The sequence below is a fragment of the Triturus cristatus genome, chromosome 4_1, assembly GCF_964204655.1.
Source record: "Triturus cristatus chromosome 4_1, aTriCri1.1, whole genome shotgun sequence".
NCBI lineage: Eukaryota > Metazoa > Chordata > Amphibia > Caudata > Salamandridae > Triturus > Triturus cristatus.
In genome coordinates this window covers 1,161,138,615-1,161,155,006 of record NC_140585.1, presented here as the reverse complement: position 1 = coordinate 1,161,155,006, position 16,392 = coordinate 1,161,138,615, and the positions used below count along the sequence as shown (strand labels likewise).

General features: G+C 43.6%; 1 protein-coding gene across 8 annotated transcripts in view; it reads left to right on the top strand.

The window, feature by feature from the left end:
• BRD4 (bromodomain containing 4) overlaps positions 1-16,392 on the top strand; it is a 1,415,251-nt gene that overhangs the window by 1,006,932 nt on the left and 391,927 nt on the right. The gene's annotated exons all lie outside the window — the stretch shown is intronic.

Genomic DNA, 16,392 nt, shown 5'->3' with positions numbered 1-16,392 from the left:
CCTTCAGGAAGAAGCTCAAGACCTGGCTGTTCGAGCAGTAGCGGCATCCCCCCCCCCCAAGCGCCTCGAGACCCTACGGGTAGGTAGCGCGCTCTATAAATTTCTTTGATTGATTGATTGATTGTTTTAAGTATTTATACTCTTTCATATTTCAAATTTGGCATGAAATACTTTATTCAATCATTGTTTCAATATCGTGTTCATCGTGTAGTAGTCGCACATAAGAACGTTAATTGGTTTAGCTAATTTTGCACCACACGTTTGGCTGGACAGGCGCTTGGGAGAGTTAGATGGCCACCCGGGGGGCCTGAGGTGGAGGTAGCTGGCGTAGGTCTGTCAGCCACTTAAGAGAAAGTTCTCTCTCCCTCTCCTTTGTAGTGATCATAACCTCTCTCAGGTGAGTCTGTGAGCTTTAAGCACTCACCTCAGTGCAGAGGTCTTCAATCTGTGGGGCGCAACCCCTAGGGGGGTCACGCATTTCCAGGGCTAACTTCTGCCTGATATACAAAACATGTGCTCTTCATTTTGGACAAAGACAACCACGATCGTTAAAATACTTCAGCTGAAGTAAACTCTGTCTCATGTGCTGTAAAACGAAAAGGCCCAGCAGACAGGTAAAACAATCCTTCAAACAAGCCTTCTTTCCTGGGTGCCTGCGTGCCTGAAGGAAATGCAAATGTGTGTTAGGACTTAATCTGCAAATGTAAAGGATACTAGGAGGGCTTCTGGCTTTAATTGCTTGAATCATTCCAAGCATTGTGAAGGCAAAGATGTGTGGTTTTTTTTGTTGGTTTTTTTTTTTTTTTTTTTTTTGCATGTTGGTTAACAACTGGGAAGTGAAGTGTGTGCTTTTAATCATAACTGTATTTACACAACGTTTAGACCTCCTGAGGAGGAGTTGAGGGACGGGCATGCAAAATAACTGCATTTATGGTGTGATATCACGCAAATCTACATTTTGGAAGCTCCATTTTATCCTAAAACTATTTGCACAGTTTGTAGCAGTCTATCGTATAATGTGTGTAATACAAGTATAAAATAATGATTTACACATTCACAGTGCTTCCTGTCACAGGCTGTGACCTCATAGCACGAAAAATACACAAGTCACTATTCTCCACTGCACCAACCAAATGTAATTCTGTGGTTCTCTGGTTACACACAGACCTCTGCAGTGCATTAAATAAGAGGTTTCATTATGTACTATATAGTGCATTTCCCGCTTAGTAACAACTTTTTAAATGTATTTTTCATTTAAGCTACCCATTATTTTATATGTAGCTACCTGATGGTGAAAGACCTAAAAATGAGCAAAATATTTTGGGGCTGATTTATGAGAGGCTTGCACCGCCGGAGCCTCACAGTTTTTTAAGCTTCGGCAGAACAAGCGTCTCAATCAAATCTATGAGGCGAGGTAAAGTCACCCTGCATGGCTTTGCATGCCCTCATAGATATGGAGTAAGACAAAGCAGAGGAAGTCGCTGCATTGCCTTACTATATGTCAAGTTGGCGTTCCATAGGCATTGTGGTGGGTGTTCCCACGCAACACCCATGGATTTTGATGCTGCCACAGATTTGAAAACCATGTTAACCTGGGGCAGCGCCAGAACCTTATGCCTCCCCACAGCAGGCGTAACAAGGAGAAATGTTTTCATTTCTCTGCATTTTTCCTCTTTCCATGTGGAAAGAGGAAACCCCCTCTCAGGATTGTTTTGTGCAGGAAGGTGCACCTTATTTAATAAATAAGGTGCATTCCTGCCCCTTAACATTGGTGTAGGGCAGCGCAGCAAGAAGGCTTGCGGTGCTGCCCTATGGGATTGCCTCATAAATGAGGCCCGTAATTTTAGCCACACCTTTGACCACGCCCACATGCTCACTGACCTTTGGTTTCCTAAACATTGTTTCATTTATTTCCCCAATGTAAAAATGATTTGCTGGGGGAATTGGGCGCATTTATGGTTGTCGATAGTTGCGGCTGGCTCAGGTAAGGACGGGGGCAGGAAGTCGACGGAATAGGTATAATGAAATAATACCTATTCCATCGTCCTTCGGCTTTGGCTTCCCCTCCGCCGTGCCCTACCTCGCCGTGCTTACCTGAGCCGGCTGCCGCTTGATAGTTGGCATTGATGAGGACAAAGTTCTATACATTTTTGTCAGGAGGGGGTCCTTACGCCTATAACATTTTAACAGGGGGGGTCTCGGCAACAAAAGGTTTGAAGACCTCTGCCCTAGAGGAACCCTTTTTTCAGGTGCACAATGATGGGGTCGTCCTTAGGACAAATTCAATATTCCTCCCTAAGGGTAATATCTTCCACATTAATCAAACCTTCAAATTCATTGTTTGTCCCAAACCCAGAATCTGTAGCAGAAAGGGCACTTCACACGCTAGACGTTAAAGGTTGCCCTCATGTATTCCATTGCAGGACAAAACCCTTCTGCAAAACACAACAGCTTTTTGTGTCTTTCTGAAAACCGCACAAATGCCATGCTCTCTATTATAGCCCGATGGTTGATTAAATGCATTCAGACTTCTTACGCTAAACCCAAGAGTCAATTGCCTGCCCCACTCGGATCCCACTCTACCTGCAAAAAGGTGGCATCTAAGGCTTTACTAGGTAGCATCCCTAAAGCTGACATATCTAAGGCAGCGACTTGGCCCACCCCATACACTTTCACCATGCATTACTGTATGGATGTGTTATCTTGCCGACAAGCTAATGTTGGCCATGCTGTCCTTCGTACACTTTTCCAGTCCTCTGCTTCATCCTCTGGCTAGCAACCATTTAGGGGAGAACTGCTTTGCAGTCTGTGCAGATTGTGTGTATCTACAGCTACACATGCCAATAACAGGAAATGGTACACTATAAGCATCTGTTTGTGGCACGAAGTGCTGTAGATTGACATGTGCCCACCATTCCTCTCTGGAAGCCTTAGGTTGATGCAGATGCCTTTGCTTCTTACTCTTAGCATGGACAGTTTCTGTTAATCTCTGTGCTCCATTTCATCCTAACTGTGTGGGAAAAGACAATCTAGCAATGGAGCCAATGCCGTTGCGTATTACAAGTAATTGCAGGAATCACTATACCTCGTGACTCAACCTTTGAAGAACTTAAAGTTGCAGATGTCTGAGTCCAATACTAGATGGCAGGAATATGCAGAGCATGTGAATCTACAGCACTACATTCCACAAACAGTTCCTTACATGGTAAGTAAAATCTTTCCTTTCATACCCCTGCGTTAGCATTTACCCAAAATATTATGTAATGTGGGTTTGTAAAGTGCTTTATCACCAAAGAGGGTGAACTGGAGGGTATCCTGTGACTGAGTATCTGTGAATCGAGCCAAAGCTAGTGCCCAGTAGGACTACTCAAAGCCAAGTGTTAAGCTTCTTGCGTAATCCAAGAAATGAGGAAGAGGCACTTCTGTGTAGCGGCAAGTTGTTCCACGCTTTAGGTGCAACTAGAAGACTTGACCACCGGAAAACATAACATCTACGCTCGGAAATCTCCATCGACTGGTTTTTAGGTCTCGCCTGAGCCAGCGCATGCGTTGCTCTGGCGAGGCATTTAGTGACTGGGCTTTAAAAAGCCGACCATAGCTTTTTGGGTGGCATAGAGCGTGCGGTTACGCGCACAATGACGAGCAGAGGTGCCATCTGGCTTTCCTCTCTTGTCATGGAGCGCGCACATCGCATAGCTCGCGGCACCCTTACAGCGCGCAATCACTTTCGCGGCCGCTCACTTTCATTTTCTTCCCACGGCCGCGTCAGTTTTATTTTCTTCCCTACCTATTGCACTAGGCTATTTATTCTTTGAAGTTTGCAAACAAAGTACTCCATGTCTGCATATCTTGTACACAGAGGATCTGCCGTGCTTTCTCACGATTTCTTTTTATGAATCTCTCCTCATTTGAGCGTGGTGTTATAATTTAAATTGACCCTTTTTCGATGCTTGTTTCCATCATCTCATGATGACGTTACCCATTCTTTACTTTAGCACAGTCCCTCATACAGTAGATTTCACCATAACAACATGGCACCCACGCCGGTGTAGCGTATTCACCACGTCACATTGTCCTATTTCTATGCGCGCCATCACTTGATTTTAATCAGTGCTGAACTCCGAGTTTTGCACTCCGGTTTACAGCGTTCACAGACACTCGCACACGCCGTAATAAATAAGTATGCCCTACTAATGTTCGTCACTCGTTTGGCATCTATGAGAACCGCTGAGGACCTCTGAGTCTTTTCCGGTGCACCGATACGCTTCACATTTGTGTCATTGGACCGCTTACGTTTACCCCCGTACTTTAAACCACCGCGCACATAACCACCGCATGTAGCACGCTCCTCTCTAACACTTGGCCGGTAACCCTCTTATCATACACATAGCTTTATCTACTGATAGTTTTCTAAACACGAGCAGACTTTGTTCGCCATTTCTGTTTTCCTTCAACTAACCGCGTTTATTTGTTTTTTGTATCTGTACACGAGTGCACAGACTTGGTTAGTAATACTTTGTCAAAGGATGTATTTGCTTGTTTTAGATTTTGCACCTTCATTTATTTTTACCGGTTCATCGCACTTGTACCTTTGGATAATTGACGCTATCCATTTAGTTATTACAAAACACGTGCATGTGATCTTACTTAATAATGAACGCCAAACCTGTTTGTTTCACACATTTTTTCTTATCAGTTTTCACTGTTTTGATATATTGGGAACTGTATGTTGAAGGCATATGAGCTGCAGATCGCACACTTAGCATTAGATCGCCATCTGGTGTTGGGCTCGGATGCTTGCACCTTGTTGTCTTGGAAGAAGTCTTTGTAGTCACGAGATAGGTGACTCCTCTCTTGGACGATAGTGCGCATGGGCATCGACTCCATCATCGGATTGTTTTTTTCTGCCATTGGGTTCAGAATGCAACTTTTGCGCTCCTGTACGAAACTTACCTTTCAAACTTTTTTGACGCGCACAACTTCATCAAACTCTTCCGATTGCCTTTGAACATCAAAATCTTCGCGCCTTTCGCCGCTTCAATTCTTTTCGCCGACGCGGGCCGCTGGGCCTATCGACGCCGTAAGGCCTACGGCTCATGGAAAGGGCGCCGTTCAAAGAATGCCCCCAGAGTGGAGCAAAGTTTCTACACAGTGACCATCATAAGGTCTGCACCCTGTGCCTCTCGCCAGAACACGAGTCCAGCTGCCCAGCCTGTGCCTCTTTTCGATCAAAAAAGACTATTCGAGAACGTTGGGCTCGACGACACATCACGGTGCAGAGATCTGCTCTGGAACCAGAGGACATCTTCGAGGGTCCAGATGTCCCAGAAGAAGATTCCGAAGATCTGGAAATCGTGTCAGAGGCAGAAGACTCGGACGGCCCCATCACTCCTGGTCAACGAATGAGTACTACTGCCCCTACCCCAACCCCACCACCGAAACAGAAGGCACTGGTCAAGACTTCGCCTGTTGGCCCCAGTTGTGACCGAAAACACACTTCAGAAGCCTCGCCCCCGAAGAAAAAAGACAAGCCTTCCGGTAGCTCGGGACCGAGCAAACCGCATGTAATAGTCCCACTGGCACCGAAACCACACACTGCTCCGAAATCGTCTCCAATTTCTTCCACGCTGAAAGACAAACTGGCCCGAACACCTCGAGGCCCATAGATAAACTGGCTTCGAACACTTCTAAGCCTAAGGATTGCACTTCGGCTCCCAAACCAAAACCTTCGGAACCAAAAAACAAGCCTAAGGATTCTACCACGCCTCCTAAGGCCAAAGAGCAAAAAACTCAACAACAGCCCCGCTCCAAACCAAAACAATCGGCGCCGAAAGCGGTTGTCGAGGAAGAGGAACTCTTTCATCCGGTTCCTGTCGATCCCAGACTGAAAAAATCCACATTAACCCTAAATCAGGACATGTCACAGCTGTGCCATGCAAGAAGAGGAAGTTAGACACAGAACAAGCCCCTCCAGTGCCTGTCAAGAAGAAGGACTCTGCTACATCACCTATGCTTGCTTGCTTCTCCTGTACTTCCTTCTAAACCCCTTCCTCTCCCTAAACCTGTTACACCACCTCTGCCTGTAACTTCTCCACCACATACACCACCACCAGATGATGATGATGATGATGATAACGACCTAGGGGTGGGTGGAGACCCCAATGATCCGTTCACGGATCCAGATGACTCCCCACAGGACGATTGGAATTACCCAATAGATTTACCAGACATCCCAAGCCCTCAGCCATACCCAACAAAACCATCTCCCCCAGACGATAACATTGGTTTTGGACAGTTGATCAATAGGACTGCCGTTTTTCACGTTGTGACAATGCACTCAGACACAGCAGAGGAGGATTTCCTTTTAGATACATTTGAACAGTCCCAAAATCCTGTACAAATATTACCAATGATTAAGGGGGTCATTAAACATGCCCCTGAAGTATTCAAAGATCCTGTATGAGCCAGGATTCTTAATCCTAGGATCGATGATAAATATAGACCTGCCCCTGACGACCCTGCGTACATCAAAGGACAACTGCCTTTGGATTCACTAGTAGTTTCTAATGCTAGGAAGCGGGCCAATTCACAAATCTCTGGGGATGCACCACCCCCGGATAAAGCACTGCTGGCTAGATACGATAGGGCCCATTATGAGCAGCTGGAAACCCTATTACAGCATTTGCCTGACCAATATAAAACTCAGGCAAACGATTTAATCCAAGAGGGCAAACTAATAACAAACGCCTCAATAAAATGTGCCCTTGATGCAGCAGACACTGCCTGTAGGTCCATTAATACCAGTGTATTGCTCAGATGACATGCCTGGCTACGCATTTCAGGCTTTAAACAAGAGGTCCAGACAACCATTCTAAACCAGCCGTTCAATTAACAACTTTTCTTTGGACTGGCTGCAGACACTGCTCTTGAAAAGATGAAAAAAGACACAGAGACTGCTAAGTCCATGGGAGCGTTAGTCTCCGGTAAACGCGTGGCTCCTTTCGACGCTCCTTTTATAGAGGAGCCTCCAAAGTCATGGGCGCAGATACCTCCTCTTCTTTTAAAAACCCCACCCAACCACCCCCCCCCCCCCCCCCCCCATAGAGGATGTTTTAGAGGAGGATACAGAGGGCATAACAATAAGGGGAGAGGCCGAGGTAACAACAACACTCGCACCCCCCCCCCTGCTGCTAAACAGTGACTTCCCTCCACTCCCCCCAGACCATTCCACTCCAGTCGGGGGAAGATTATCACAGTTCCTGCATGTCTGGGAATCCACCACAACAGACAAGTGGGTAAGACAAATTATCCAATATGGTTACTGCCTGAAACTTACAGCTACCCCCCCCCCCCCAAACATACCACCCAAGCAACGTCCAATGTCCACAGAACATCTTGCACTTTAAATACAAGAAGTTCTCTCGCTGCTTCAAAAGCAGGCCATAGAGCCAGTCCCATTACTACATCAGGGAACAGGGGTTTATTCCCTGTATTTCCTAATCCCCAAAAAGGACGGGGACCCTAAGGCCAATACTCTACCTCAGACCCCCAATCTGTACATGCACTCAGATCATTTTCATATGATCACTCTCCAACAAGTACTAGTCCAACAACAAGACTTCATTGCCACACTTGATCTCAAGGACGCCTACTTCCACATTCCCATACATCCTGCTCACAAGAAGTATCTAAGGTTCGTAGTGGACGGACAACACTGTCAGTTCAAAGTCCTTCCATTCGGAGTCATTACTGCTCCCCGAGTATTTACCAAATGTCTCGCAGTGGTAGCAGCACACCTAAGAAGACAACAAATTCATGTCTTCACATATCTGGACGACTGGCTAATAAAAGCCAGATCATTCAACCAGTGTGTTCAACACACTCATCAAACTGTCCAAACACTGCACAACTTGGGGTTCACAATCAACTACACCAAGTCGCAACTTCAACCCTCTCATGTACATCAATAACTAGGGGCCACAATAAATACTTAAACAACTCTAGCATATCCCAGTCCAGCCAGGATAGCCAGTATATAAGCTCTTATCAACAAATTTCAAGCCCAACACTCTCTCAGCCAGAGTGTTCATGCAACTCATAGGCATGATGGCATCTTGCATATTTATTGTACCTTATGCAAGACTTCAGATGCGTCCCTTACAGGAGTGTCTGGCATATCCGTGGAATCCGGCTCAGGGACAACTCTCTGATCTGGTGTTGGTGGTCAGCCGCACACATCGCTCTCTGCAGTGGTGGAACACATACTTAGCCAAAGGGCGGCCGTTCCTCAAGCCTGTTCCACAAATAGTACTAACAGACGCATCACTCACGGGATGGGGAGCACACCTCCTCAATCACACAACTCAAGGCAAATGGACCACTCAACAAAAAGTGCTCCATGTCAATCATCTGGAACTGCTAGCAATATTCCTAGCTTTAAAATCATTCCAAGTTCATGTACAGAACAAGGCTGTCCTCAACATGACAGCCATGTATTACATATGGAAACAATATGGATGAACTGGTCAGGCAGATTTGCGTATGCTTTTACGCCACTCCCACTGATACCACTAGTGGTACGTAAGCTCCGACAACAATCTCTAAAAATGATTCTAGTGGCTCCCACATGGGCACGCCAACCGTGGTTCACAACACTGTTGGAACTCTCACTAGTCCCACACCAAAAACTACGCCTCTCCCCATCATTACTAACGCAGAACCATGGAGAGATAAGGCACCCCGATCCAACTCAAATGAATCTGGCGATCTGGCTCCTGAAGTCCTAGAATTCGGTTATCTTAACTTTCCACCGGACTGTATGAACATCCTTAAAGAAGCCAGGCGCCCTACCACCAGAGCTTGCTATGTAGCAGAATGGAAGAGATTTGCCATTTACTGCACTAACAATCATATCGATCCACTGGATGGGTCCATCCAGAACATCATTTGCTACTTACTACACTTGCAAAGATGTAATTTAGCATACTCATCCATTCGTCTTCATCTAGCAGCACTTGCCGCTTACTTATAAAACAGACAACGCTTGTCACTTTTTAGGGTCCCAGCAATTAAAGCCTTTATGGAGGGCCTTAAAAGGATCATTCCTCCGAGATTACCACCCTCTCCGGTATAGAATCTCAACATTGTACTTACTAGGCTCATGGGACCCCCATTTGAACCTCTACACAAATGTGAATTTCAGTTCCTCACATGGAAAGTAGCTTTCCTTATTGGAATCACCTCTCTCAGAAGGGTGAGTGAGATCCAGGCTTTAACCATACAAGAACCCTTCTTACAAATACATCGTAACAAAGTGGTTCTCAGAACAAATCCAAAATTCCTTCCTAAAGTCATCTCTGCATTTCACCTTAACCAATCAGTGGAGCTACCAGTGTTTTTTCAAAACCCAGACTCCGTAGCAGAGGGAGCTTTTCACACGCTAGACGTCAAAAGAGCCCTGCTTTATTACATTGACAGAACTAAATCCTTTCGCAACACAAAACAATTGTTTGTAGCTTTCTCCCTACCTCATAAAGGTAACCTCATCTCCAAAGCTGGGATTGCACGGTGGATTGTTAAATGTATCCAAATATGCTACCAAAAGGCTAAACACACATTGACAATTCCCCCTAGAGCGCATTCCACACGGAAACTAGGGGCTTCCATGGCTTTCTTAGGGAACATTCCCCTAGAAGAAATTTGTAAGGCAGCCACATGGTCTACCACACACACCTTCACTAAACACTATTGTGTTGACGTGCAAGCCAAGCAACAAGCTTCTGTAGGCCAAGCTGTTCTTAAAACTCTTTTTCAAACTACTGCAACCGATACAGGTGACCACCGCTAGGAGAGACACTGCTGTACAGTCTATGCTAAGTGTGTGATCTGCAGCTCATATGCCTCGAACGGAAAATGCTACTTACCAGTATGCATCTGTTCTTGGCATTTAGAGCTGCAGACCTACACACGCCCACCCACCCACCTCCCCGGGACCTGTATCTGTTCCAGTTCTATCTTACTTAGATATACACACATGGACATCTCTTTCCTTTCTGCTAACTCCATCATTTCCCATCAAGGAAAAAAACAATGAGGATGGAGTTGATGCCCATGCGCACTCTCGCCCAAGGGAGGAGTCACCTATCTCGTGACTACAAAGAATTCTTCAAAGACAACAACAAGGTTCAAGCATCCGAGCCCAACACCAGATGGCGATCTAATGCCAAGTGTGTGGATCTGCAGCTCTATATGCCAAGAACAGATGCATACTGGTAAGTAGCATTTTGCTTTAACTTTGGAGCTCCAACCCTCTAAGCACTTCAATTTCTTACTTTCATTGCTGCACAGTTTGCTATTATACTCGATTCATACACATGGTGGCAGACATTTTCATCTGTTCACTCTCAAGCATATCCTTTAATCATTACTACCCAAGTGGAACTCGGGACAATGCTCCAGCTTTTTTCCTCACTCGTGATCTCGATCTCTCACCCTGGATTGACCTTTCTTTATTTTTTCATTTCCTTATCCGCTTGGCATCACCGAGGTTTATAGGATCTTATTCTACTATTTCCGTCTTAGATATACTGTCAATCACGGTGGCGGGTTCACTTCTTCACTTTTCATCAGTCAGAAAATGTTGCTTAGTAAAGATGGAGAAAAGGAAATGTTTCTTTGTCGAAAATACCAAAAACAAAATCAGTTGATGATTTTGATAGGCATTTTTTTCCAGCATAATTATTAGCCCAATTTAGCATGAAAGTGTAAAATAATATCCAAGAGCAGAGTGAAATCAGGTCAGAAAGATAGTGGAGTAGCATATTGACATGTACTAAATGCACACAGTAACAAGCATTGGCATAGCCAATAGGTCTCGCCTTTGGGACCTTATAAGTGTTTAGCCATGCAACAGTTTGTTGTTGCACCAAAGATATTATGCTGTATAACTAAATACTTATAAGGTCCCAAAAGCGAGACATATTGGCTATGCCAATGCTTGTTATAAATGGTGACACTTTTGCTTCTATAATATATATTACAGAATTACCTCTTCGCCCTGCCATAACGATTCTTTACCAAGCTTACCGCCTCTTTCGGATCCTTTTTCTGGCAACACCAATCACCCTGTATATCAGTGCTCAAAATTAACCAATCTAATAATGGTGGAGAACACTCAATGGCTGAATCTCTCATATTACAGGGCTGCTCAGCTTCTGATTCTCAATTAATTACTGTTTAAAAGTGGAGGGCACCGTCCTTTTAGGCTTTAACTTATGGGCATTGGGGGTGCACACCCCTTGCACTATATTAAGGTACACGCCCCATGACATCCCCTGGCCACAATGTTAACCCTGAGGGCCTGATCAGATGCTGTGAAACAAATTAAATGACAATGGCATCTTACTAAGGAAACCCCTTTGTGGTTTGGTGTTTTTCTACCTGAAATTGTGTCTTTTGTCAGGCTTTGAGGGTTGAAATAACTTGAGTATTTCTACCCTTGGAGATGTCCTCGCCCACACCACCCTGAAATCCTTTGATATTTTCCAGGACTGTGGCTTGGTGCAGATGCAATTTTACAAATGTCTACAGTTCAGACATGCACGACTTCCCTACATTCAAAACCTAGAGATAATCTCTGCATTCCAGCCCCTAAAAGCAAAAATCACAATATTCGATTTATGAGACCAGCATGAAATTGCCATTATTTATAATTTATTAGTTTTTAACACGCTAGAAACTTTTGAAAGACCCTGTGAATCATGGGAGGCAGACATATATCTTCTGGTGAAGGAGGCACTGGCAGCATTCTGCAAACATGACTAGATTCCGTTTGATTCAATTTAAGTATTTACACTGGGTGTTTTATACATGTGAACAACTTTGGCGGATTTACTGGGAGGATTCTCCCTTATGCCTCAGACGTCACACTGAGGTTGGCACTTTATTACATGCAGTCTGACGTTGTAGAGTTATCGAGATGTTTTTAAATGCTGTGGAACTGATCTGTAGTGAAGTGTAGGGCTTCCATGTCTCGCTTGACCCACACATACCCACCCTTAGTATTATGGATGATCTGCTGACCAAGATATTAGAAGCTATTCCTCGGTGTTGCCCTATTCATTGCCAATTAGGATGTAGCTCCATGCTGGCATTTTTCCAATGGCCCAACTATTGTAAAATGTAAATGAGCCCTAGATCAGTCTAGACTACTTAAGAAAACCATTTGTTGTAGCTAGAGGCTGTCCATGCAAGCATGCGGATGTCAGGGGTGTGTTGATTCAGTAATGTGTGTGTGTGTGTGTGTGTGTGTGCAAGAAGTACTATAAGGGCAGTTAGTCCTAAGAGAGAGAGATATACACACACGTACACACACATACACACACACACGTACACACACACACACGTACACACACACACGTACACACGCACACACACACGCACACACACACACACACACACACACACACGTACACACACGTACACACACGTACACACACGTACACACACACACACACACATCAACTGTGTTGATTCAGTAATGTGTGTGTGTGTGTGTGTGTGTGTGTGTGTGTGTGTGTGGGTTTGTGTTACTATCCTTGTGGGGACTTGGGTGTGATAACACACTCACGCTGTGGGGACTTGAGTGCACTGTGGGGACCTGAACCCAGGTCCCCACAAGGCAATGTCCTCTAAATGATAAAAAATGGCTTCAGGAACATCTGTGTCAATTTTTACAACTTTTTAAAAAATTGCCTTGTGGGGACCTGTGTTTCATCAAGTGTGTTTATATTTGTGCTCAGCTCTGCCCCTGTAGACAGGAGGTGGTACTGCAGTCTTAAACACACTTTGCATTTAAACACACTTTGCTCACCAGAACCTCATGCTAATAGAAAGGACAGATATTTCAAAGGGAATGCTGCATATGCCTGTATTTATTCAAATATTTCATGAAAATTAGCATTTTTTCTATTTATTAAAATTGAATTTTTATTTACATAAAGCTATTTACTTTAGACTTTTTGTGTCGGAAAATTGTTTGTGGTTTTAAAAATATTGCTAAAAGCAATTTGGGTCAGTTTCTAAACCCAGAATACTTCACTATTGCCTTATGATCCTTATCTGCAATTAAAGAATGATGGTGCACTGCACTGAGATAGGATGTAAACTGATCTGATCGTTTTTGGTAAATACCCTTGCGGCATCAATGTCTATTGTTCCATTTCAATGCCTGTATAAGGAATTCAGAGTTTTATTTTGCTTTGCCTTTGTTCACATACTATTATGCACAATGGAATAAGTTCTGTTAAGTGATGGCTAGATGAGTGAGTGAGTAGCGCTGCATTGTGCGAAGGCCTACGTTCTTGGCAGACAGTGAACGGAAGCAATGGTATGCCCGCAGCATGGGAATTTTTAACAGAAGAGGGATGTTCTAATTAAATTAGTGAACTTCTTAAAAGATAGATTCAAATATCACAATAATATTTATTCTGAATGATTTAATTAAAGAGCAGAATAATAGGCAGAGACTAGAGTGTGCACCAGATATTTGTGACATGGGACAGTGTGGGATGCACGATTTGCCATTGTGCCAAGTTGTTTGATACCTTTTCAGTAGGTCAGCACACCCGAACATATTTTTTCTGACTATAGAGTTAAACAGAATGTTTGAATTCCTGCCTTTACATGTATATGTTAGAATTGTGAAAATGATGGGTTTCTTTTGTAGGAACTGGTTTGATTACATGCACTTAAACAAAAAAGGATGAAAAGATGTTGATTGGCTGAGTACACCACATTTATGCACAGCCAGACTACAAAAATGCACTGCATTGTCTTGATGACATATTCATACACGGAAGCCAAGCCATAGAGAAAATGAGATTCTTACAATGCACTTTCAAATTTCACCTTGTATTAAAATAAGCAATTATTTAACTACGTTACTGTTTGCATAGCGACTGAGACTGGCGCACAATCAGGCTGCCTAAAGCCATACACACACCTTTCCACCATAGTGCACAGGTGTCTGTGTCATGTCTAGCATTCATTTTTTACTGGAAGGCTACCCTTCCAGTACGAAATGCTTTGCTTAGACAAACTTTACAACTTTTCCCACTTTAGATGTGTGCTGCACTATAAAGGTTTTGAAAAATAAAAACTTTCCTCTTTTTCACCCCTTCCTCGAAGATGCATTATTTTATTTTGGGCAAACCCCTCCCTAATATTGATAGTAGATAGGGTTTTACATAAAAAAACATGGGTGGTTGCAAGCGAATGTCCATGTACTACCCATGGCATTCTCCCTTGATGCAAAGTGATGCAAAACACTTCATTGCATTACTTACAGGCAAATTTCCAGCGCAAATTGCAATTTGATCAGGATAGTAAATTCAAAATAAATATTTAGGGGCAGATTTATGTTTCCTGGCGCATCCCTGCAAATCAGCAGGGATGCGCCAGGAAATATGCGTCACGAAAGTTTACCCTTGCGCCACAATAGATGCGCCGCATTTACAATGCAGCGCATCGTGGCGCAAGGATAAACAGATGCGTGACGCATCTGATGGCGAAAGGGCGGCGCATTGCTGGAGTTGCGTCGCAAGCGCGATGCAGCTCCAGCAAGGCTCGGGGGTGCCCTATCATTACAATGCTGCGTCAATCCTTACGCCTGCTTCAAGCAGGCGCAGGGTTTTGACGCAGCATTGGCTCAAAAGTGACTGAGTGAAATCTTGTAGATTTCACTTAGCCACTTTTAGGAGGCGTTCCTGCAACGGAACGCCCCCCCCTGCACAGGTACGCCTACTTCAGGTGCAGGGATTTACAACGTGACGCATCTCCCAGATGCGTCACTTTGTAAATACCCCGCAGCATGGCGCAGGATTTGCGCTGCCGCTGCGTCACAAAAGTGACGCAACGGCGGCGTAAATGAGGCGCAAGGGGCTCATAAATCTGCCCCTTTGTACTGGATTGCATCACTTTTGTGAAGCAAACCCAGTGCAAAATGTTGGGACATCTGCCTGTGTCTTTAAAAAGCAGCAAAGTTGATTTATGTTTTAAAAATTCTACCTAGACTTAATAAATAAAATTAGAAGAACTAATAAGGGCAACATTTCCCTCCAGATGATATCTTTTTTCATGTTGCAAATTAGTCACAAACATTAACCACTTAAGCATGTCAGAGTAAATGTAAATAGCTCTGCTTTAGAAATCGAGTTTACACAAGATTTGTAAACATTTTAAGTCACTTTTGTTGTTGGCTTCTTCCTCCTACACATTTATTGATTACCTTTCCAAATGCATTTATGTTTCATAACAACCATAACCTAAAATATCAAAATAAAAACAAATTGCAAACAAATGCGGTCTTGGTGGTGCACTCAATCTGTCATTTAAAAGATGGTTAAAACTGATCCCTGATATCCCTAAGTAGAAGAATGCTGTTTCTTACTAATTGGAAAAAAAATATTTCTTGTCAGGCAGTAAAGTAGACAGACAGTACAGCACTGATGTTTGCATTGAGATAAAGCACTGCAAACTCAAGTGATTTTGGAAAGTAGTAGACTACTTCGAGAATATTGGTCCTTTCCTTTAGTCAGTTTCACAAATAATAATCATTAGAATGGTATGGGAGCTCAGTGTTTGAACATGCGCTCGAGAGATTCTAATGTAATGTGTGCATTTAAAAGTTTACATGTGTGGCAGGGCGGACTCAACCTTTTCTCCTTGATACCATTGACTTAGGCCGTGCCGTCATGTTTCATAACAGTGCTGAGAGCTGGATGCACTTTGGGTAAATATCTATTTAAAAAGAGGTATTAGTATTATGTGATAAAGTTAAATTTCAAAATGCATTGCTCCTTGTAAACCGAGGCAGAGACTGACCAAATTTTGAAAACCAAAAACTGGGGCACACCATAAACATAAAAGGAGAGCTAAAATTTAGCAGTGACCCTGGGCACAGAATGGATTTCTGGGTAACACTCACCAATTTAGAAAACTGATGACATAGAGGCACTAAGCATAAATGAAATGTAACTTTTACACACCATATCATATTTAATGACATCATTTCTTATAAAGGCTACTAATTAATCTTGCTGAGGTGCACGTTAATATATGCCTTCCTGTGTGTTTAGTTGACCATGTTTGAAAATCAGGACATGTGCTGAATTCATAGATATTTGCCGGGACAGATGCTGAAAAACGAGAACCGTCTTGGCAAATGTGGGATTTCTGGGCACCATACCTTACCTGCACTGATGTTTCATACAAAATGAGTTTTGTTCCTTTTTGCATACACATTCTTATCTATAATAGATGCCAAACCCTTCACTTTCAACATTAGAAAACACATTGGACATGCATGTCCAAATGTAAAATATAACTGTTTTA